Below are 24,530 nucleotides of genomic sequence, written 5' to 3' on the forward strand. Positions count from 1 at the left end.
ACATGCTCCACTTCTCCATATAAAGTGTGCTTACAAAGCAGTCCTTCAGCTTAGCAACTACCTTATAGATAGGCCTGCGGATTTCAGCGAAAAGCTGGTGGCACACTTGCTGCTTTGTGGTACGACAGATTTGAACAATGCATCTTCCAAAACCTGTTGGGTTATGCTTATTTCTGGTCATTTATGCTGCCATCCTCCCAAGGACTATCTGTACGGGTGTCGGATGAGTCCCTGCTACCTTCAGAACAATCAGATATCGCTAAGCTGGAAAAGGTGGACAAAGTTGATTCCATTGTTCTCTTTCGCTTGGATGATATTAGCACCAGTAAATTTGCAGTTTGTAAATGTTCTTTTTATTTTTTTAAGGTTTTCTACCATTAAAAAGTTGCAAAAGTCATATACTTGTATAACACATATAAAAAGTAGTAAACGTCGTAAACTTTAAAAAAGTTGTGATATTCAAACGAGTTCGGCTCATATTAGCGGTGTTCACATTCGTCAAGCATCGTTAATCTCAGAGGAGCGGGCGGCGAGACCGACGTAGTAACACTGCAAAAACGGACATGACAACTCCATATTACTCGTAGATGTTACCCGCTGACCTTTTGCTATAAAAGAAACCTTTTCCAAATTAAACGTATCCTTCAATACCAGAAATCAGAAACGCGAAGGGCCCATTATGGTTTTCAAATCGCCCCGGCCTAATGTATATCCAGTTTTTTAGTCTCGTGGACTGTTTTTGGCCAATTTTATAAATTTCGAGGTTTTATTTGACAAATTTTCTTACAGAGATTTTTGTAATTTGGTATTTATTGTGTCTTGTCGGAATATACAAAAGCTCTGTTCGGAAAATTGTTTCATGTTTTCGATAGAACAGTAGCAAAAGTAAAACTCTTTAAAAAAGCTCATATGGGCCATGACGCCACATGTCAGGTATAGCAATTTAAACTGGTTTTATAACATTGTATAATCTCTTAAGAACTATTTTTGAATAATAAAATATTTTAGAATAATAACACTGTGATACAAAAGTGGACAACATTTTTTTGCAGGATTTCTGATGCACAAATTCGGTTTTGTGGGAGTCACTTCGGGTTTTGATTTTATAACGGTAAATGTAGTGAAAAATGGGCTTTCTTGGATTTTCAAATTTAAACGTACATTACTTCTTTTTTCCTCAACCGATTTGCTCACACTGTTTTTCATTATAAAGGGGAGAGTAATGCCTTTCGAACAAGCCATAGATTTTTAAAATCGGTTAACAAATGGCTAAGTAATAGTGGTTTCAGTGTGACAAAAACACATTAAAAAACAGTAAAATGTTTTTCCTTGTGCTCTAGGCTGCGTAAACGACACCTAACAGAACAATTATTTACTGTTAGCAAGTAGGAAATTTAGTTCGCTTTCTAAAATGGGAAAAACCAACGAAATCGGTTGGAAAATGAATGCGTTATGGCATTTTTTGTGTTTCAACTTTTTGGTTTTTTACATATTTTCCTTTATAAAAGATGGGTATCTTAGCATGTATGATTCTAATTATGATTATCCTGCTTAACAATTACGCACAAGGTATCAATGTTTTATAAAGGAAAATATGAAAAAAACCAAAAAGTTGAAACACAAAAAATGCCAAAACGCATTCATTTTTCAACGGATTTTGTTGGTTTTTCCCATTTTGGAAAGCCAACTAAATTTCCTACTTGCTAACTGTAAATAATTGTACTGTTAGGTGTCATTTACGCAGCCTAGAGCACAAGGAAAAACATTTTACTGTTTTTAATGCGTTTTTGTCACACTTAAACCACTATTAATTAGCCATTTGTTAACCAAGTTTAAAAATCTATAACTTGTTCGAAAGGCATTACTCTCCCCTTTATAATGAAAATGAGTGTGTGCAAATCGGTTGTCGAAAAAAGAAGTAATGTCCGTTTAAAGTTTAAAATACAAGAAAGCCCATTTTTCAATACATTTACCGTTATAAAATGAAAAACCGAAGTGACCCAAAGAAACCAAAGGTATTTTCGTCTTCTGTGGACTCCCACAAAACCGAATTTATGCATTAGAACCCCTGCAAATTTTCACTGTAGCACAGTGTAATTCTTTGGATTAATATAGAGCATTGGAAGGTCTCTATTTAATAAACATAACTCTACCTTCGTTCGTTTGGAAACTATGATTTTTTGTCGCTATACTATGGGAAGCCAACGGTAAAAGAACAGTTGGAATTCGATTATATGTATGTATAAGACAAATATTCAAATTGAATGAAACCTTTTCCTAATCAATTTAAACCTTTTCCAAATTGAATGAAACCCAAATTAATATTGAAAGAAAAAAGTCAGACAGAGAAAGAAATAAAATTATATACATAGGTTTTCAACTATTTTTGCTTAAATTCTAATCTTAGGTAATGACCCAGCTAACAATTTTTTCCGATTTTTTTCCGAATTCGGAACGAAGCTCTGCACAAGTTTCCGATTCTGATGCCGAATTCGTTCCGAAATCGGAACAAAATTGTGTGAGGGTGCCCACGAATTCGGAAAGTTTTGTCGAAAAAAAACCGGAAGGAATATTAAAGTATCTTTCCGAATTCTAAACGAATTCGTAAAAAAACTTGTATGAAAAAAGGGAAATTCGAAAGGGAACATTTGAAAATCGGCAGAAAATAGGATAATTTTCCGATACTTTTTCAGAATATCGAAAAAAAAATTCTGATGTTTGATCCGAAATTCGGAAAATCATCGGATGTTTGATCTGATAATCGGAAAATAATCGCTTGTTTAATCCGAAAGTTGGAAACTTTTCGGATGTTTGATTCGAAATTAAAATTTTTTTGGTCAAAATTTTAAATCTGAAAATGGGAAAAAAGTCGGATTTTCAATCAGAAAATCGGATGTTTAATCATATATACAGACCTTTTTTGGGGATTTGATGTAAATGCGCCAATAATTAACTTCTTCATTTATTTGTATAACTTTATAATTGGGATTTAATAGTATTCATTGCTGCTGCTCGCTGACATTGTATATCTACAAAATAACAAAACATAGCTCTTCCAACCGTAGTTTCCGTATGCCATCTCGCTGTTATTTTTTATTAGACTTATCTAAAAGAGAATTAACAATATTAATTGTTATAAACAACTTATTAAAAAATGTGTATTCATTTTCCCTTGTCATTTGTTTTTGAACACAACATTCAAAAACAAACACAAAATTTCCCTTTAGAGTATGTGCAGATTACTCGGAAAATTATCTGAAAAAACGTTAGAGAATCTTGGAAAAAATCTGATATCTGAGCCCTGGGCAAAAATTGCTAGCTGGGGACATACAAGTGTAAATCGCTGCATGTTTTGCTTCCTTAAACTTAAACATTTTATAATCCTAAAGAGAGAATTTAGGTTTAAAGAAGTGAAAGAGCGTTAAGTTCGCCCGGGTCAGAAAATGTATCAACAAATTTCTTCAATCGGGCGCCACCTTTATATGGGGGCTGTATCAAAGTGTGGACCCATGTTGACAATTTTTGGTGGAGAAATTGTGTGACCACTGGGAACCTCAAATGTCAAATTTGAGATAGTTCGGTCAACACCTGTGGCTAAGCTCCCGACAATTGACACTTTTTGTGGGATAAAGAAATATTAACAAATTTCGGGAGAGAGGTGTTGTGACCGCTAGGAGCCTAATTACGGCAAGTTTGGTTAAATATTGTAGCTAATAACGAAATAAATAACGAAAATTGGAATGCATTGTTTTACCAAAACATTGACATATGTCGGAGATTTGTGAGCACTGGAAACCTCAAATGTCCAGTAACAGTAATTCTTAAAATAATTCTTAAAATACCTGTAATTGGGAGGTACCGAACATGGACCTATGTTGACAATACCAAAACATGGACCTATGTTGACAATTTTTGGTGGATAAGTGTTGTGATCACTAGGAACCTCAAATGGTAATTTGTAGTTCGGTTAAAAATTTTAAAACAACGAAAGTCGGGATATACCGTTATATGAGGGCTATACCAAAACATTACAGTGTTGACAATTATTGGTGGAGAAGTTTTGTGGCCTCTGGGAGCCTCAAATATCAAATAACAGGTAGTTGCGTAAAAAGTAGTAAAAATTCTGGAAATACCTATAATATTGTTGAAACTTTTTGTTAAAGGAGTTTTGTGACACTTCTGTCAAAAAAGTAGCTAAAATCCTCAAAATAACTAAAATCGGAAGAAACCGTTATATGGGGGCTATACCAAAACAATGACCTATGTTGACAATTTTTGGTAAAAATGATTTGTGACTTCTGGGAATCCAAAACGTAAATTCAGAATACCGAAAATCGGGAGGTACGGTTATATGGGGGCTATACCAAAACAATGACCTATGTTGAAAATTGTTGGTGATGATAATTTGTGACCTCTGGGAGTCTAAAACGATAAATAACAGTTATTTCGGTCAAAAAAATTAACTAAAATCCTCCAAATACCGAATACCGGGAGGTACCGTTATATGGGCGCTTTACCGCACATAGACCTATGTTAACGGTTTTTGGTGGAGATATTTTGTGACCTCCAAGAAGTTCAAAAGTTAAATTACAGGTAGTTCGACCAAACAATTAAGCTAAAATACGGAAAATCAGGAGGTACTGTTCTATGGGGGCTATACCAAAACATGGGCCTATATTGCCAATTTTTGGTAAAGAAATTTCGTGGCCACGGAGAACCCAAAATGTCAAATTACAGCTAGTTCGGTTAAAAATTTTAGCTAAAATCCTCAAAATACCGAAAATCGGCAGGTACCGTTATATGGGGGCTATACCAAACAATAGACCTATGCCCATAACTTTTGGAATATAAGTTTGTTGATCACTAGGAACCCTAAGTGTCAAATTGTAGCTAATTCTGTTTGAAAATGTGACTAAAAAAGTCAAAATACCTGAAATCGGGCGGTACAGTTATATGGGTGCTATATCAACGTGGACCGATATAGCCCATCATCGAACTTGACCTGCCTGCAAACAAAAGACGCATCTTCCCAAAATTTCAGCGTCATATTTACTTTTTTTTGATGCTAGAGTGATTACCACAGACGGATGGAAGGACATTAGGGTTATGACTTTTTGACATTTTTTCTCAAAAATGATTTCCTGTAGCAGGGATGAATGAACTTTTGCCTAGTAATCACTAGACATCGGATTTAAGCATGTTTTTTATTTCTTATCCGATTGGACTCAAATTTTGGATCTAGGCGTTTTGAGGGTCAATTTTTCGATATTTGGGGTCATATCAAAAATATGCAAAAAATATGCAAAATATATGCAAAAAATATGCTAAATATGCAAGTGTTTTTTGACAAAAATCATCAATTAAATTTAGAAAATCATCAAAAAAGCATTCTAAATTAAGTTTTTTGACGTTTAACACAGTTTTTTGCAGATTATTATGTCATTGAGACTCTCCAGATATTCAGCCACAGCAATAAATCTAGACTAACAAAACTTAAATCAGTTTTCTCAAGGTGAGAAAATGTCAAATAACCCAGCATTCCTATTACAACATAATTTGCCTTCTATACAAATGTAGATAGATAATGGAAAAATTTCAAAAACTCAATCAGAAATGTCAAAATCAACATGTCCAAATATGGTGATAGTCTAATCGGCCAAAATTGTCTAGCAAAAAAAGGAGCTAGAGTTAGTCATCGCTATTTTTCTTTAGATTCATAAATTTTTTCTAGTTTTTGGAAAAAGGGTTCGTTTTTTAGCGCAAAATGGGAAAAAGTACTAAAGTACCATTTACGATTCCAGGTTCTGGAATATAACTATAATTAGAAGTACATATACGTTTTGAATATCCACCTAATAGATTTTAATATATTTTATAGTGTTTAGTCCTATATTTGTGGTCAAAAACTTTCTTTGGAAAAATGCTCTAACTGCAGCTTTAATATTGATGACATGGTTTTAGTTTAATGCACTAAAAATACATAATTTTATATGTATATTGTAAGTATACAACCGCTTAATGCAGAATTGGGAAATGTTCACTCCTCGGCGAAAAGTAATGCATTATTTTTAGATTCACTTTTGCCAGTTTTGTTGAGATGTGTATTTATTATTGTTGTAAAATAATTTCAGCTTAATCTCGGGTTTTGTTGTTTTCAAATATTTAAAAACAACAAGTTTTATTTAAGTGGGATATAGTTAAAATTGATGCGAAGAACACCAAATGATTAGTGCAAAATGACATCACTCAGAAAAACCGCACAATAGCGTGGTAGTGGTAAAATAAGTCAAACCCTTGGAATTATCTTAAACATGGCAAAACCACTCACATACTTCTGCTAGAAAAGCATTTGGAATGCTAAAAAAATATAGTTTTTTCATTCCTGCTACAGGAAAACAATTTTGATAAAACAGTCGAAAAGAAAATATACAATTAATTAACTTATACCTGACCGTGTACCCGATAATTTGAACTAATTATTACAAATGTTTCGAATTTGGACAGTTGTTTAATGGAGGAGTTGCTGTAAAAATTGTTTCAGAAACATTTAGAAAAAATTATCGAGTACAAGGATATAACACCTTTTATAACACATTAGTCTTGTTGTCTAGAATATAAATAAATATATTAAAAAAATGTTCGCCGCAATATTGTCATTAAAGTTGCCAAAGGCACTACATATACACCTAAAAGGCAAAGATTTCAAGGAATCTTAATTTTCAAAAAAATGAAATTTCACACTTGTCCGTGTTTTGCTTACATCCTGATGTATACTTTAAAAACGTCATATTTCTTGCTCTACTTTCACAATCTGATTGGCGTTTCCTGTAATTTGGGAAATTGAGTCTTGTTGCATGGTAAATTGGTAAAAAGTAAGGAAAGGAACAAATACGGGCAATTCCAATAAAAATGTCCGGATTGTCGTATAGAAAAATCTCACTATTTTTAACACTTAGAGCACGTAGACTATTATATAACTACCACGAGTTATTTAATCATAGAAAATAATTTATTTTCTTTACTATTCGTTAATCCGGACAATTTGATAATTCGGACACCGCCAAAACCTGTGGTGTAGGGATTATCGAGATTATACTGTATATATGGGTGCAATACCCAAATCTGAATCGATTCTTACCAAAATAAACAGGGATCGCCCTAGGGCCAAAAAATCTCCAATTTTTATGCGAATTGGTCTATAAATGTGACCTGTACTTTGTTTTCAAAAAGACCTGACCAGATGGATAAGTGCGAATCTATGCAGATCATCAAAAGGAACTGTGGGTCTATTTCGTTTCCTTTTGCATGTTGCAAACTCATTCACTAAGACAAAATACCCTTAGGGTATTAAAATATAGTTATCAGTGCAATCATGAATAAAAATTCCGTGCATAATTTGTTTCCTTTCCCAAATTTCACAATTTTTTTCCATATTTATACCCAAAAAGGGAATATTTTTGTCGATTCGACTAGAATATGCCATCATGAAGCGAATCTAGTAGCTTTCAAGTTTTAACAAATATTGATTTTAAAAGAGTTTCACTTTCTAAAATTATTTTCCGTGCGGAAAATTCGGACGGAAATATTCTTGATTGCCCTGTATATGTTTTTATATGTTATATGTTTTTAGTAAAATATGAAAGATTTTATGTAATATTCAATATTTTCTTAGTCTTAATTTCTAGCTCATTTGTTATTCTGTCAGACAATTTTGGCCGAGCAGAAACTATCAACATATTTGGATACGTTCATTTTGACATTTCTGATTGAGTTTTTGAACAAATTTGTATTAGAAAGCAACTTATGTTGTAATAAGAAGGCTGGGTTATAGGAAATTTTCTCAGTCTTTTAGTCCACATTTATTGCTGTGGCGGAATAATAATTAATAACATGATAATCTGTTAAGAAATCGACGTTTAACGGCAATAAACATAATTTAGAAGACTTTTTGATGAGTTTCCAAATTTAATTTGATGATTTTTGTCAAAAAAATTACTTGCATATTTTGCATATTTTTTGCATATTTTGCATATATTTTGCATATTTTGTGCATATGCAAAATATGCAAATATGCAAAAAAATAAAAAATATGAGCCTGTCATTGCATTCAGTTTTCTTCAAAACGAATTTTGGTCCAATCAGAATTTTCGTATCTTTATTAATAAAAAATATGCAAATATGCAAAATCCGATGTCTAATCATAATATCGTTGACGTGATTGAGCATAGAAACCAACAGCTCAATCAACAGGACTCTTCCAATAATGTAATGACCATGTCCATTGAGAATTCAACAAGCAGCAAATCGTGAACCACTTAATTAGGTAAGACAATTAGCTTTTGTTATTACCAGAAATTTTTTAAACCTAAATCCTCTCTTTAGGATTATTTCGGTCTAACCCTTATTGATGCCCAAAAATCATAAAATTATTAAGTGCAAGGAAACAAGCAACATGAAACGAATTACACTTTACTGTCTTTACTTAAGATTAGAATTCAAGTAAAAACCGCTGAAAATGCATATGACTCTTTATTTTTATCCCTTTTTAAAATAGTCTGGGTTATTTCTTTCAATAAAAATAAAGGTTTCATTCAATTTGGAAAAGCTTTCATTCAATTTGGCAAAGGTTTCATTCAATAGGGAAAAGGTTACATTTAATTTGGTGACTTCGGCCAAAGTTCTGAAACATAAAAACTTTAAAAGCCTTTTGTGCGGAAGCTTTCTGGATCGAATCATAACCCTATTGTGCACACAGTGAATGAAAATCTTAATATACCCTTCCCCCTACATCCTGGAATGTGTATATGAGGGAAAGTCAAAATTTTTTAGTTTCCATGAAGCCAAGGTTTTCACTATTATAATACGCGAACTATTGTAGTTTACCAGTAACTATGACTATTGCTGGATTATTTTAGATGTTTTTGTACAAAGCTCAAAAATTTAGCAAAAAATTTAATTTACGTGGTAGTTACGACCGCGTAAAGGAACAAACATAGGTAAAAACACGTTGAAGCTAAACAGGTTTTTTACATTGCTATTCGATTTCTGATTAAACCATTCAAATGACGGACATCTGTCCAAAGTAAAAGTAGGAGAATACAAAATGAAGATTACACTTCTAATGTATCACTTTCCAAAATGTCCACTGCATCCACCTTTTATGGATGCTGACATTTTGAAGCCGGATTTCAGGTGTTTTTTGTATTTTTTATGTAACTGGGACGCGCATTCGGATATTTCAAAAACCAATTATAGGATTAAAGAACTCGCGATTTCGCATAATCTGATATGTATATTGAGTATGTACCCCATACAGCAGCAGAGTAATCTACTGCCAAAGGCCAAAATTTTGTGTGATATTTTTTCTAAAAAACCTATTTTTTTGGTACAGTATTTACAATATCGTTTTGAGTGTGCTGGTACCCCGCGATATTTTAGTTTTTCGACGATCCGGATCATATGAATCACAGATCATAAAAATCCATCTACTAGAACGTCGGAAATGGCTACTGCAAAAATTTAAAAATTTGCGAAAAATGTTTTTCAAAATATCGCTGACTAATTCGCGTTTTATGTGGATCGTTTCCATTTCAACGAAGAAAGTGAATCATCACTCGCGTTTGTTCGAAAACAGCGGTTTGAAAAATTTAGTGGCGTGGGAGCTGTATCCGATTTATCCAAAAAATACTGTATGATGCTACATCCACGGTTCTTGATGGATTTTATTGAAATATGTTTAGATCGATGTATTTTTTCACGGTTGATAGTGAAATCGGATGCGCAAAAAAAGTGCATACACTTTGTGCAAAATATAAGCGTTATACAGTTTGTTGCACACTAAACTGCAGACGATGCTACATCTTAGCGGCCAAAGTAAATCCTGGCAAATGAGTACAAATTAAAAGAGAAGAATTCGCTGCATTGGTAAACCGCGTGCGCATCAATTGATTTTGAGGATTTCGCGATTTACACGCATTTCAAAATTAACATTACCCGATACAATTTTATTTCAAGATTATACCCCATTTAAAGAACCCAACATTTATTTGAAAGATATCCATATCTTCTGCTAGATGTTAGCGTGTTATCGAGAAGTGATTAGAATAAAAAATGTGATTTATTGCGTGAAATTTAACTAAAATAGAAGAAAAACTCCGACCTATTTTTCTTACATTTTGTTCAACTAACTCACAAAATAAATTTTAATAAATATTTTCTCTTACAACAATTTTATAAATTTCCTCAATATATTTTTTTGTTTTCGCTATAATATGAAAACCACTAAACGGATTTGTATAGTTTTGGTTTCATTTGAATCTTCGCGATGTATAGATTACGTACATATTTTTTATATATTTTTCAGAGGCATAAGCATGTTGAATTTTATTAAAACAAGTTGCAAACTACCAATTGTTTGAAATTCTTTCCTAATTTCCGCGAAAATGCACAACTTTTTCACTAAAGTTATGGGACCTCAGTAAACATATAGTATGTAGGGAGCCCCTAATTAAGAGAGTTTCTCAATATAATGATTAGAGTCTTTTAAAGATTTTTTTCTTTTTATCAGAATTGAAACCGCCATAACTTTTGCGCGCAACAACCAAAATTTGTATCACGAACAGATTTAAGAATGGCATTTTTTTCCCAATCTATGTACCAAAAATCTTTCATGTAGCTTAAAAAAAATGTTTAATTTTTTTTTATGGAAAACTAAAAAATTTTGTCTTTTCTTCATATATACATATATGTAGAAATATATATACATTTTGTTGTAATTCTCAAAAAACATAATGATTTCAGGGTTAAAATATCCACCATCAGTTAATCGTTATTGCCTTAAAAAATGTCAATTTAAATCGTTAAGGATTTTTGGATGAGAGCACATTTCATTCTGAACGAAATTCAAATACCTAAGTTCAAAACAAAAACTTGCATTCCTAATGAGATACCCAATTATGGTAACGTTTAAACGTTATCTGTCAGTTACACTGTCTACTGTGAGTTTTGGTTTCACCACAAACGAGATGACCTGATCACATCACTTGTTGTTGTGTTGTATGGTGTTGTTGTTATCAACCATATTTAGCCAAAGATATGGTTGGTCGGTCCATTTGTTTGCTTTGTCTAAAACTAAAAAGATGTCACCAATAGTGTTGACCCTTGTTTGTCCAATCAGCGAATCAGGTGTTGAGTTAATTTGTGTTTTTGTTGATCACTACAAACTTGACTTGATATCTAGTCTCACCCCATTTGGTCGATACTGCTGTTGTGCTCTTCTTGTACCACTTATGGTATGTGGAGAATTGTTAAATTATTTGTCATTTTCGATAATTATGTTAATTTTTCTACACTACATGTGAACCTTTCATTTGCATAAAATCATTGTGCCCCAAAAAAAAACTATGTTGCTTCCCATAATTAAAATGGATGAAGCTTTTGTTTGTTCCCCAAGTTACACCAGTAGTCCGTTGTATGTTTAGTCATGTCTGTTTGTTCGCTCCAGTTTCGTTGGAGAGCGAGCGGCACAAATTAAACAAGTGTTTGATTTGTTCCGCATTTTTTGTTAACTCGTCGCAGACGTTGTATGTTTGATTACACCAGAGGATTGTCAACTAATCATCTGAAATTGTTCCAGTCATTTTGTCAAACATTTTATTGGAAATTGATTTAAATGACTTTTTAAAGACATCATTATGGGAAAATATTTTATTTGGTAGAGGTTTGGTTTGATAAAAGCCGACCAAAGTTTTCCTACTGTGCAGTTTAGACATTTCGTAAATTAGTTATGGTTTAAACGGGCGGGGAGATCTTATTCACTAAATGAACATCATAACATTTTGATGGAAATGATATGTTATAAATTAGAAGATGTAAATAGTATTTTCAGTGTAGGCATCAAATGTATGGGTACGACAAGTGAAGAAAAGTCAGTCGGTCAGAAATGAAAGAAAAAAGAAGTAATTCCCAATATTCTGATATTAAAAAGATTTTCAAAAATGTTGTCAATAATTATGTAATATTCTTTATAAATAAAAATCAAATGTCGTTCGTTGGTAATTCCATTAGTTGAGAACGGCTGGACCCAATTTAAGCCCACTTTTTAACTACAGTTGAACCTCGATTATCCCTGAATCGATTATCCGGGAACCTCCATTATCCGTGATAGAAAAGAAATGTTGGACTTTTTTGCATTTCTTCTATTTTTCGTTATAAACTTCATTACCAGGGAGTAAAACACACTTTCCAATTAATTCGATTAAGCAAACAAAAGGTAAACAAACGAAAACTGGAAATTCTCCCGTATTACACAATTTGTGCATTTATGGTATTACAAAAACCATGGGACAAAGTCAATTCAGATGAATCTGAGGATGATATTATGTATCCTTCTAAAATTTCTTGGATTACAAATTTAATAAAAATTGCAGATTTTCATATTATTATACAATATTATGTTATTTTTACATAAAAATACGTTCAAAAACTGCATAAAAGCTTTCCCTCCATTATCCGGGAAAATCGATTATCCGTAATGCCTCCGGTCCCGACCATCACGGATAATCGAGGTCCGACTGTATATTACATCTACAAAACTAAACTGAAAATTTCAGGGAATATAGTGTGTTGTACCAGTGACTATAGTCTAAATTAGAGTTATGACTTTATGATATTTTTCTCAAAAACGATTTCCTGTAGTGAGAATGAAATCACTTTTGCCTATTAATGCCTCAAATAACATTCTATTCATTTTATTGTAAAACAAATAAGAGAGGGTTATAGTCGAATAGGGCCGACCATGTGATACCCTACTCCACTACACCTGGGCACTATTTTCCAAGGAATTTCTTTTATATGATTGCGACAAATTTTAGCCGTCCGGTCATACATACATAAGTTGATATACATGGTAACATACCAGAGATATTGAACATACATACATATATACGCCGTCATTACTGGAAATTATTTTCCGTATTATTATGGTATTATTTCCGTATTTTATAATGACCAATCGGGGTCTTACGGGTAGATATGTATATTTGCAGCCTCGGCCACAAAGAAAATAATTTAACTCAATACTTATAACGTTTCTATTTTTTTAATTTTGGGCCAATTTCCCAAGAAGAGTGGACTTTGACCCCCAAAAAAACTGAACCGTGGTAACAAGGGCCGCAAAGACAAAAAAATGCAAAAAGAAAATGAAGCAATCCGAGCCAAGTCCAAGTCTCTAAAAAATTATGAAATTAAGACCAAACCGGTTTCTCCCTTCGAGGGTTATCTCAGGCACTAGTCAGGTTAGTTGGCATCGTCTCAGGAAGTATGGACTTGCCCCAAAATTGCACCGTTGTAAAAGAGGCCGCAAGGCGAACATGTTTCAAACTCAAAACGGTTCGAGAAGAGCTGTTAAACTATACTTTTCCCAAAGGAGTGGGTCGATATAGCCCATATTCGAACCTGATATATACATGGAAGTAATATTTTCACATCGCTAGTTTGAAACAAATCGGTTAGTCCCTTCTGGAACTATCGTGCGAATAAACTTAGCGAAAAATGTTGAACTTTTGTGGGGGTAATTAACTGAAGGCTAGACCGATATGGTCCATCTTCAACTTAGACAAAGTATGGACAAAATTTATGAGACCTCAAATTTGAACCAATAGCCAGCCAGACAGACGGACGGACATGGGTAAATCGACTAATCAAGCATAAACAGCATAATTAGGCGGAAAAATACGACAAAGTCCGTTAGAGAAAGGAACGATTGCGAGTTCAGATAAAATCTGTTGAAAATTTAAAATCCTCAAGTTGACATTCTGATCATTCATTTCTGATAAAATTTAAAATAAGGTCGAGCAAATTTCAAACTTGGTTGACATTTTCTTTATATTCTTTTATCACAAAAGAAGCGATGCAACAAACCCAGCCGGCGAGGCTTCTTATGTACCGAGCACTCCAGGTACAAAATACCAATATTTGAATTGTAAAGTATAATAGGCATAGTAAGTTGCCATTGAAAAAAGAAAACGACGGGCCAGCAGCACGGACCCGGTTCTATTGGTCTTTATAAATAACAAGTGAGCAAAGGCTATAGTTGGGACAGGGCCGACCATGTGTTACCCTACAGCACTAACCCTGTGCATAAGCTTTTCACTGGTAAACATTTCTTTTAGGGAATATAATCCGAATACCATCAAACATAATATGCCTCTTTCTCTCGGGACCCCCATAAGCAACCAAAATGTCATGACCATCCGATCAAAATTGCGACCTGTAGCGTGATTCCAAAAAATGAGAAAATTGGATGCATTGTGGCATCTCCCTTGTTTGACCACCTTCGCCAACCTACTTTACACCAATTTAAAGGTAATATTGTATTCTTCTATTGACAGGCTTTGTCGTTAGAAACCCCTACTAGAAGCCGATATATTCACAAATAATAAAACTTTAATTTGTCTCCACATGAGTTTTTCCCCATTTCGACCAAGGTTTTGCTTTTGATATCCCTCTTAAAGAAACAGAGCTATTGGCTTTGAAATAAAACGTTGACCTTTTCTCCAAATAAATTATTGCCCATTTCGACCCCTGAATATTATCCGACCATCATCAAAATCAATAGGATTCTTCCTCTGTGGGACCCCCATTAACTCCCAAAACTTCGTGACGATCCAATCAAAATTGCGACCTTTAGCGTGATATTGAAAATAATTGAAAAATTGGATGTATTACCGACTATTGTTATATCTCCGTTATTTGGCCACCTACGCCAACCCGCTTTAAATCATTGTAAAGGTGGGATATTCTTCTTTCATAGTCAGGCTTTGCTTTTGGAAGATCCCCAACCAAAGCTGTGATATTCGTCATTATAACTCAAATCGCAAAAATAAACAGATGGGTTGTATTAGCGGCTATTGCGATTTCTTCTTTGTTTGACCACCTACGACAACCTACTATACATTGTTGAAAAGGTGATATTTTCTACTTTCATTAGCTTAGTTTTGCTTTTAATATACCCATTATAGATGCGGAGATATTCGTTTTGAAATAAAACGTTGATTTTTTCCCCAAATAAGTTTTTTGCCCATTCCGACCCCTGAATATTATCCAACCATCACCAAAATCAATAGGCTTCTTCCCCTCCGGGACCCTCATCAACACCCAAAATTTGGTGACGATCCGATCAAAATTGCGACCTGTAGCGTGATTACAAGGTTTAGATGGACAGACGGACAGACGGACGGACACACATAGCCAGATCGACTCAGCTCGTCGAGACATTCATTTTGGTATATATAAGTATGGGTCTAGAACCATTATTTCGATGCGTTACAAACTTTTTGGCCAAAACCAACTTATAATACCCTCCCCACATAGTGGTGTAGGGTATAAAAACTTTGACTTTTCTCCACATAAGCTTTTTGCTTATTCCGACTCCTGAATATTATCCGACCATCACCAAACTTAATAGGCTTCTTCCTCTGTGGGACTCGCATCAACTCCCAAAAAATTCGTGACGATCCCATCAAAATTGCGACCTGTAGCGTGATTACAAGGAAATCGGAAAATGGGATGCATTACCGACTATTGCGATATCTCTGTTGTTTAACCACCTGCGATAGCCTACTGTACATCGTTGTAAAGGTGATATTTTCTACTTTCCTTGCCAGGTTTTGCTTTTGATATACCTCTTAAAGAAACAGAGGTATTGGCCTTGAATTAAAACGTTGACCTTTTCTCCAAATAAATTATTGCCTATTTCGACCCCTGAATATTACCCGACCATCATCAAAATCAATAGGATTCTTCCTCTGTGGGACCCCCATTAACTCCCAAAATTTCGTAACGATCCGATCAAAATTGCGACCTGTAGCGCGATATTGAAAATAATTGAAAAATTGGATGTATTACCGACTATTGCTATATCTCCGTTATTTGGCCACCTACGCCAACCCGCTTTGAATCATTGTAAAGGTGGGATATTCTTCTTTCATAGTCAGGCTTTGCTTTTGGAAGATCCCCAACCAAAGCTGTGATATTCGTCATTATAACTCAAATCGCAAAAATAAACAGATGGGTTGTATTAGCGGCTATTGCGATTTTTTCTTTGTTTGACCACCTACGACAACCTACTATACATCGTTGAAAAGGTGAAATTTTCTACTTTCATTAGCTTAGTTTTGCTTTTAATACACCCATTATAGATGCGGAGATATTCGTTTTTAAATAAAACGTTGACTTTTTCCCCAAATAAGTTGTTTGCCCATTCCGACCCCTGAATATTATCCAACCATCACCAAAATCAATAGGCTTCTTCCCTTCCGGGACCCTCATCAACACCCAAAATTTGGTGACGATCCGATCAAAATTGCGTGTTCGACTCAGCTCGTCGAGACATGCATTTTGGTATATATAAGTATGGGTCTAGTAGGACCATTATTTCGATGCGTTACAAACTTTTTGGCCAAAACCAACTTATAATACCCTCCATAGTGGTGTAGGGTATAAAAATCAATTGTCGTTCGTTGGTAATTGCATCAGTTGAGAACGGCTGGACCGATTTGGATTATTTTTCTTTCATATATTCGTCATGGCCCTTCATCGGTTTTTATGGAAAGAAAAATTGAACTCGCCCACTTTTTTAAATATCTTATGTCTACAAAACTACTGAACCGATTTTCCTGAAATTTTGGATGGAGCGGGGTGCCTCCCCTATGTCATATTTAAAAAACGCTATATTTGTAATAATAAAGAATGCACCGGTATGAAAATTAATTTGAGACACAATGGTTGTACCCAAAGTCTTGACCACGCCCACTTTTTTAAATATGTTATATCTACAAAACCGAGTTTCCTGAAATTACATAAGGTGTGCCATGGTAATTTATATTTTATGAAGTTTGGACTAGCAGGAGTACCACCCCACGCCCTTCTTTTAAATCATGAGGGAGGAGGACTAAAGCCTTTCTATGGTGAATAAAAGTTAAATCGGTCGGCTACATTCATCTTGAATCCTTTTCTTGCTTCAGTAACGAGATCACCCTCTATATGTACCAGAGTTGAGGAAATCTCTTCACCTAGCTCTCCACTAATGTTTGATGGGGTACTCATTCACCGTGCAAACCGCGAATCAATCAATCTGCACTGCCTGTTGTATACCTTTTTATAACCTCCACCACAGTATGTAGGGTATACTAAGTTTGTTTTTCCGTTTGTAACGTATTGAAATAATTATTGCGTCAACAATATTGAGCTAGAACGCTATATTTTTGCTCCCGAAAATCGAAGATGGGCTATGTCGGCACATGTTTTGGTATAGCACCAAAATATAAATATACCTTTCGCTTTTTTGCATTTTAAAAGTATTGACTGATCTACACGTAATTTGAAATTTGAGGTTTCCTGCAGTTACGAAACGTCTCCACCAACAATTGTCAACATATGTAGTTCAATATTTTGGTATAACCGCCATAATACTTTACCTCTCGATTTTCGGCATTTTCAGGGTTTTAGCTACGTTTTTTGATCGAATTACCTGTTATTTGACGTCTGAGGTTCTCAATGGTCACAAAACTTTTCCAACAACATTTTTCAACAGAAATTGTCAACAATGGACCAATGTTTTGGTATAGCCTCCACATAAGGGTACCATGACTCGGCAGAGTTTTAGCTACATTTTTTGACTAAACTACCCGTAATTTGACATATAAGGTTGCCTGCAGTCACGAAACTTATACATAAAAAATTGGTATTTTGAAGGGTTTAGCTAAATTTTTTGACTGAAGTACCTGAACTATGACCTTTAACTTCATAGTGGCCACAGAACTTCTCAATTAAAACTCGAGAACATAGTTCCGTGCTGTATTTTGAGGGGTTTAGTTACATTTTTACTGAACTACCCGAAATACGATGGGAACCTAAAGTTCCAGTACGCTACATTTCGCAATTAAAATCGGCAACATAGATTCATGTTTTGGTATATCTCCCCTATAACGATACCTTCCGATTTTCAGTATTTTGAGGATTTTAGCTAAATTTGTTGAATAAAATACCTGTTATTTGACATTTGAAGTTCATTGCATTGCATAGGTCCATGTTTTGATTGTAGTTTCTATATAACGGTACCTCCCGATCTTAGGTATTTTGAGAAGCTTAGTTACTTTTTTTAACCGAACTAGCTGTAATTTGACATTTGGGGTTTCCGGTGGTCACAAAACTTCTCAATTAATAACCGTCGAAATAAGACCATGTTTTGGTATATCACCCATATAACGGAACCTCCCAATTTTCGGTATTTTGAGGGTTTTAGGCACACGTTTTGACTAAAACAACCGTAATGAGACATTTCAAGTTCCCTGCAGTCATGAAACTTTTCCATCAAATTTTTTTAACATATGTATTCTATTGAAGTAAAGGAACAGAAAAAAATATTGATTACAGGCCAACTTATCGATGCCATAAATAGATTTTCCCATTTCTATAGCTACGTGCAGAAGAATATATATTAGAAATACTTCTGGATCCAACCAAATATATGTTTGGGACTGGTTACAAGCAAATATATACTTGGATCCAGACATATTATGTTTGGGTCCGAACAATTATATGTTTGCAACATTTTGAACATATCACAATTTTATTTGTTTGGGTACCAACATATTTTTTATGGGTGGAGAGAGGATTTTTGTAACAACGGGGCTCTCGCTTATTTTATAATAAAGAGCTGTATGCATAGAAGACGCAGAAGCGACGACGGGAGTGTAAAAAAGTTTATTTGTTGGCGTATATGAGGTATGCGGCCAACGCACAAACTCATTGATATAGTCCCCATATAAAGGTACCGCACGATTGAACACATTTTTAGAAACATTTTCTGACCTAACTTAGGCATTTGGTGTATACGTGGCCGAAAACATTCAACACCTAAAATTGTGGACAGGAAAGGAAACTAATTATTTTATTTAAGTTCGGAATATTTTATGGGTAGGTGCATGGGTATAAGTCGCTACAGTCTAGTTCAAGCAAAATAGTTCTGTATAGAACAGGCTAGTGCAGCATGAAATTAATATTATGTGTGCTCGATTCTGGTACAGACCCGAAAAATCCGGAGCAGGAATTCCTAGGTATACCCCTCTCTATTCTCTATGTTTTGTGCAGAATTGTGACAGCCGCTGGTCGAAATTTTGCGCACCTGGAATTTCAACATACAGTCTTAACATAATTTATGGGGGGTATAGGATACTCAAGCTCTAATCAACGGATTTTTGAAATCAATACAATCTTCTGAGGTTGGGCCGGTGGGATTATTTTCAACGCTACTACTCGTCATGAATTTCTTGCAAAAGTGTTATTTCCACTATTTGAATAAAAATATTTATTTTTCCGATGTGAAGTTCATGAGCCTCATTCTACTGTCAAACGTCTCACGCTGAAAGCTAAATGTTTCAGTTTTGACAAAAAATTGCCCAGAATTAAGGTCATTCGTGTAATATTTTATTTATTTTAGGTTTTTAGGCAAAAAGTGGATTTTTTGCACTTTTAATAACGCTAGTTTTCTAATTTGATTCGAAAAAAGAACATGTCAAACTCTATGAATATGCAATTTGTTTCAAAAATATTTAAAACTCTTAGTATAATTCGTAGCTAAAATCGGAATTTCGAAGTCAAAAAAAAAAAAAAAAAATGTAAAAATAGATTAAAACGCAGAGCAGAATTTAAGCGTAATTTGTAAGAGTTGGTAATAATCAAGTACATATATACGATATGCACTGGAATGGTGGCGGTGTGTGTACTATTTGTTTTAAGAAATAATTTTCTTCAAATGTTTGTTACAGCGGAAAACACGTCATATAGGATACAACCTAAGAAAACAAAATTATAGTTTGTTATTATAGACTTTCACATAATTGTCCAACTTTGTCTGAATTTCTGACATCGGGAATATCTTCAGAAAAGGGTTCTGAATACCAAGGTGCGAGTTTTTGTGTTTTTTTGAGTTATATGACTTTTTTGAAGGTGCCCTCCTTGCAGAAAAAAATATATATTTTTAATTTTTGATTTGGTGAAGAACACTTTAAGCACAAAAAAGCATCCGATTTGAAATAAAAAGACATTTTCTTTAAAGAAATATTCACCATGTGTTGTAAAAATTTACAGACGTGCTGTGGTCAACATTTTTGTTAATTATACGTTCGAGCTAGGGATCATGATTTCGTGATATATTTGATCCTTTTTAAAAAATAATATTTTATAAAGATCTCTCCGCGAATCAATGTTTATAATAGTCTTTGGCGGATCAAAATTTTAGTTCATTATAACCGTTTTTCTTTTGTTTTAATCGCGTTCATGGGGTGGGAACGAAAAAAAAATAGGTAAAAGAATAGGGTGTAGGAAAAATAAATTTTGTTAGCTATATCCGGCGCTCGGTTATAAACGTGTTCATCTGTAAAATTCTTCTTAAAGGTTACTTTTAAATATGATATGTAAAAAATATTTCAAAGAGTTCTTAAATTCGTCGCTATACGCTTATGCTTTAAAGCGGACCTGTAAATCCTAACAAATTGTAAAAAATTCTACTCGCGATATAACAATTTTTGTTTGTCATAAGCGTGGTCTTTTTCAGAAGTTGAATGTGCTTACAAATATTATGGAAAAATCTTTGGAAACACAAAACTTTGTTCGCTATGAACTTAGTTTCTTATAACCGATGTTCACTTTATCCGAATTTTACTGTGTAATTTTTTTTTATCTTACTTTTGCATATAAAGCATTAAATATGTATAAAAATCCCATAAGTCCACCGCTATTAATTTTTGGCTCGGTCATACGCTCTACGTTCCATTGCATTCTCTTTAAAGTGGTATATACAAGTAGTTCAGCTAGTGCGTAAACAGCAACTTTTCTACAAAGAGTGCGGTCATGTCAGGTGGAAATTCAAAGAAACTATCCTTTAAATCTTTGTGAAGACATGAACATTAGGGTTATGACTTTTGACATGTTCTCTCAAAAACTTTTGCCTATTAATGCCTAAAATAAAATTCATTATTTTTTACTAAAAAAACCATTGAAATTCTTTTTTTGAAAAAATGCTATGAAATGAAGAAAAAAATTTTCAAAAAATTATTTCCTGTTGCACGAATGAATGGCCTTTTGCCTATTACCGACTAAAATAACTTTTATTCCTTTTAAATATTAAAAAAGGTCCCACACAAACCACTTTTAATTTTTATGATATAAGAAATAATGTTACAAAATTATATATAATATATAATACGATGATAAAATTAGTGAGAAACAGACGGTTATGTCATTTTGGTTATGTCGTTTACCCCTATGCCTTGTTTTCAGTTAAATATATGCTTACAGTGACTTACAAAATTGTCAAAAAATCTGAAAAAATAAAAATTTTAAAAGATTTTTTGTGCGAAAGCTTTTTTTTATCGAAACACTTTATAATTAAGATTTTATGTAATCTTAGGTAAAAACTCATCAAAATATCATACAGGGATAGGGGGTGGTAAAAAAGTCATAACCCTAATGAACATTAGGCGTATAACCTTCTCATAGGTGAACGTGGTAATGGAAGTTTAGGGAACGTCCAAGAATTTTCTGTCAAGCCAGAGATCCTTGGCACTTGAACCCTTACTACGCGATCCTTTCTACAACCCGCAAAAATCACGTCACTGTCAACCGAACAAGCAACAAGTTATCGTGTTGACTGAAGACGTCAGAAAAAGGATAACATTTTTGAATGCGAAATGTTAAGAGAGTCCCTATAGAGTATAAATTTTCAGTGCCTACGCTGGGTAGGTATTGTTGGAAAATGTCAAAATGTCATTTAAATTCGGTTCTGCTACGACTATCCTCTTCTCATCATATTCCCACATTATACTTCAACATACATTCTTTTGTGTCATTGTTCAGAAGAAAGGCTAAACGACATCAAATATTTTGAGATGTGCCAAGAACACCACCATTACCTCATTATTCTACCAAATTTGAAAAATGTTCAACATTTTTCTTAACACCAGCATTTAAATTGGATACATATTTCAACTTTCTGACTCATAATTTTCCTCAGCAATGACAATAGCCTGATTGAAGAATGAATGCATTTGGCATGGACATTTCACATGTCTGGAAATCACTCCGAGACCAATCACATCAATCCTGTCAAAGTAACCAAAGCGAGAAGCCAAACATTACTTCTCCAGTCGTTGTTGTTGACATTTGAAACAATATCTCTTACGGTTTGAAAACTTCAGTACCAAAACGAGACACAAAACAAGGATTTAATGGAACACTTGTGCCAAAGCTTTTAACACGGTCTATATGGGCTGGTAGAGAAAAGAAAAACAAAACAAGTAATCAGTAACACCAACACCATCACCAAAGCAAAACTCACTTAAACATACATATGTACCTCAGGCCAGAAGCCTAAATAAGTCCAAGGAGTTGTAGATTCTGCTCAAAACTCAAATGTACATTATCAAAGTGAAATAGATTGGATGCATGACTAGAAGGTGGTGGACTAAAGGACTGATCAACAATCAAAGGCTTGAATGAATGAATGAATGACAGAGTATTGGGGAAGTGGTACTTTATGGTGTGCCATAACAATGTAGCACACATGTTTCCATGTTGTTGTTAGCGCAGAATCGACTTTGTTGTTATTGTTTGTGTGTGTGTGTGTGTGTGATTGGATTCAACTTTAACTATGACACTGTTCACCACAATCAGTGTACATAAGTCACAGCATAGTGGTGCGCTAAACTCTCCAAAAACCAATGTACAAATGCACTTTACGAAATCAAAAGACAGTCTGACTGTGCTCTTTTTTTGTCTTTCATTTGTTCCACAACCGTAAACCACTCATCGGACGAATATGCGCCAACATACCCATGGGTTTGTGGCATCGTAAAGCCTTGTGGCATATCCGCCCACTCTCAGACATATATCCAAAGGGAATAACTTATGTACGCTTGGGGTACAATAAATTCTTTTCTCTGTAGCTGGCAAAAAATGTCAATTAGGCGAGATTTTGTTATGGTCTAAACTACTACAACAAACATACATAAAACTCAAGTTGGCAGCACAAAAAAAAAAAACAAACAAAATAACAAATACCACCTCAAATGTATTGACACTTGTTAGCCCAGTTAACTGTTTGAGGGTAGAAAATTACTTTCTAAATATATACTAAATATTTTTATATCTTTGTCATTCCGTTTGTAACACATCGAAATATTCATCGAAGACCCATAAAGTGTATATATTCTTGATCAGGGTAAACTTCTAAGTCGATAAGATAGAGCTTTGTTATTTGGTATAGAGGTTTCTGTTGCTCCTAGGATGTTTGGTATTGCAAATAAGCAATAGCGGTCCACGTTTTGATACCACAGAACGGCACCTCCCGATTTCCGTGTTTTGAAAGTTTTAGCCTCATTATCACACCAAAATGTCTGAAATTTGGTATCTAGTATCAAACTATCCCCCAGAAAATTTGTAGAAATAGGTCCACGCTTTTATATAGCCCCTAAAGAACGGTACCTCCAGATTTTCGGTATTTTAATGGTACAAAAACCCACCGAAATGGCTGAAATTTGTAAAAACCTTTCCGCCTGAAATTCTTCGGTATATTTCCAGGATTCGATACAGGCCCCATAGATTGGTACCTCCATATTTTCGTCATTCTGAAGGTTGTGACGCCAATATTCCACCGAAATTACTGAAATTTGTTATTCAGTCTTCCATGGGGTTATAAATATTCCAGAAGAGAAGGTCCACGTCTTCTTACATCCCCCTTTGAAGCGTACCTCTTGATTTTCGGCATTTTAGAGGTTTTAGCCACATTATCTTTCCGAAATATCGGAAATTTGGTATTTAGTCTTCTTTACTCTAAAATCTTTCCGCCAGAAATTTATCGGTATAGATCGACGTTTTGATAAAGTCCCCATAGAACGGTACCTCCTGAATTTCTGTATTTTGAAAGTTAGCCACATTTTTTGCCGAAATTGCTGAAATTTGGTATTTACAGCCCGTTTCTGTATGTCAAAACGAAAATGTGTGGGAATGAAACACACCCAAACTTTAGTTTTCGAAATATTATTACCTTTGCTTTGGCTTGAAAACAAAGAAAATTTGAAACCACACACACGAATTTGGTAGTATTTCGTAGACATTAATTTTCTTATCGATATATAGAAACAGCCTGTTAGTCTTCTTCATATGTCGAAGAGAAAATGTGTGCGAATGAAACACACCCAAACTTAAGTTTTCGAAATATTTTTACCTTCACTTTTGGTTCAAAACAAAAAACAAATTTGAACAAGTGAGCCAAGGCTATAGTCGGGTCGGGGCCGACTATGTATACCCTACACCACTACCCCTGTTCATAAGCTTTTGACTATTAAAATTCAAAATATTAAAATTGGGATAGCTTAGCGCCTTTGCTCTGAATGTCTTCATTAACACAGGTAAATTTTTTTGAAACGCAGTTAAGTGCATCGACAGTACAACCCAAATAAAAAATGGAA

This window comes from Musca autumnalis, unplaced genomic scaffold, assembly GCF_047663935.1.
Source record: "Musca autumnalis isolate F117 unplaced genomic scaffold, ASM4766393v1 scaffold_2, whole genome shotgun sequence".
Lineage (NCBI taxonomy): Eukaryota > Metazoa > Arthropoda > Insecta > Diptera > Muscidae > Musca > Musca autumnalis.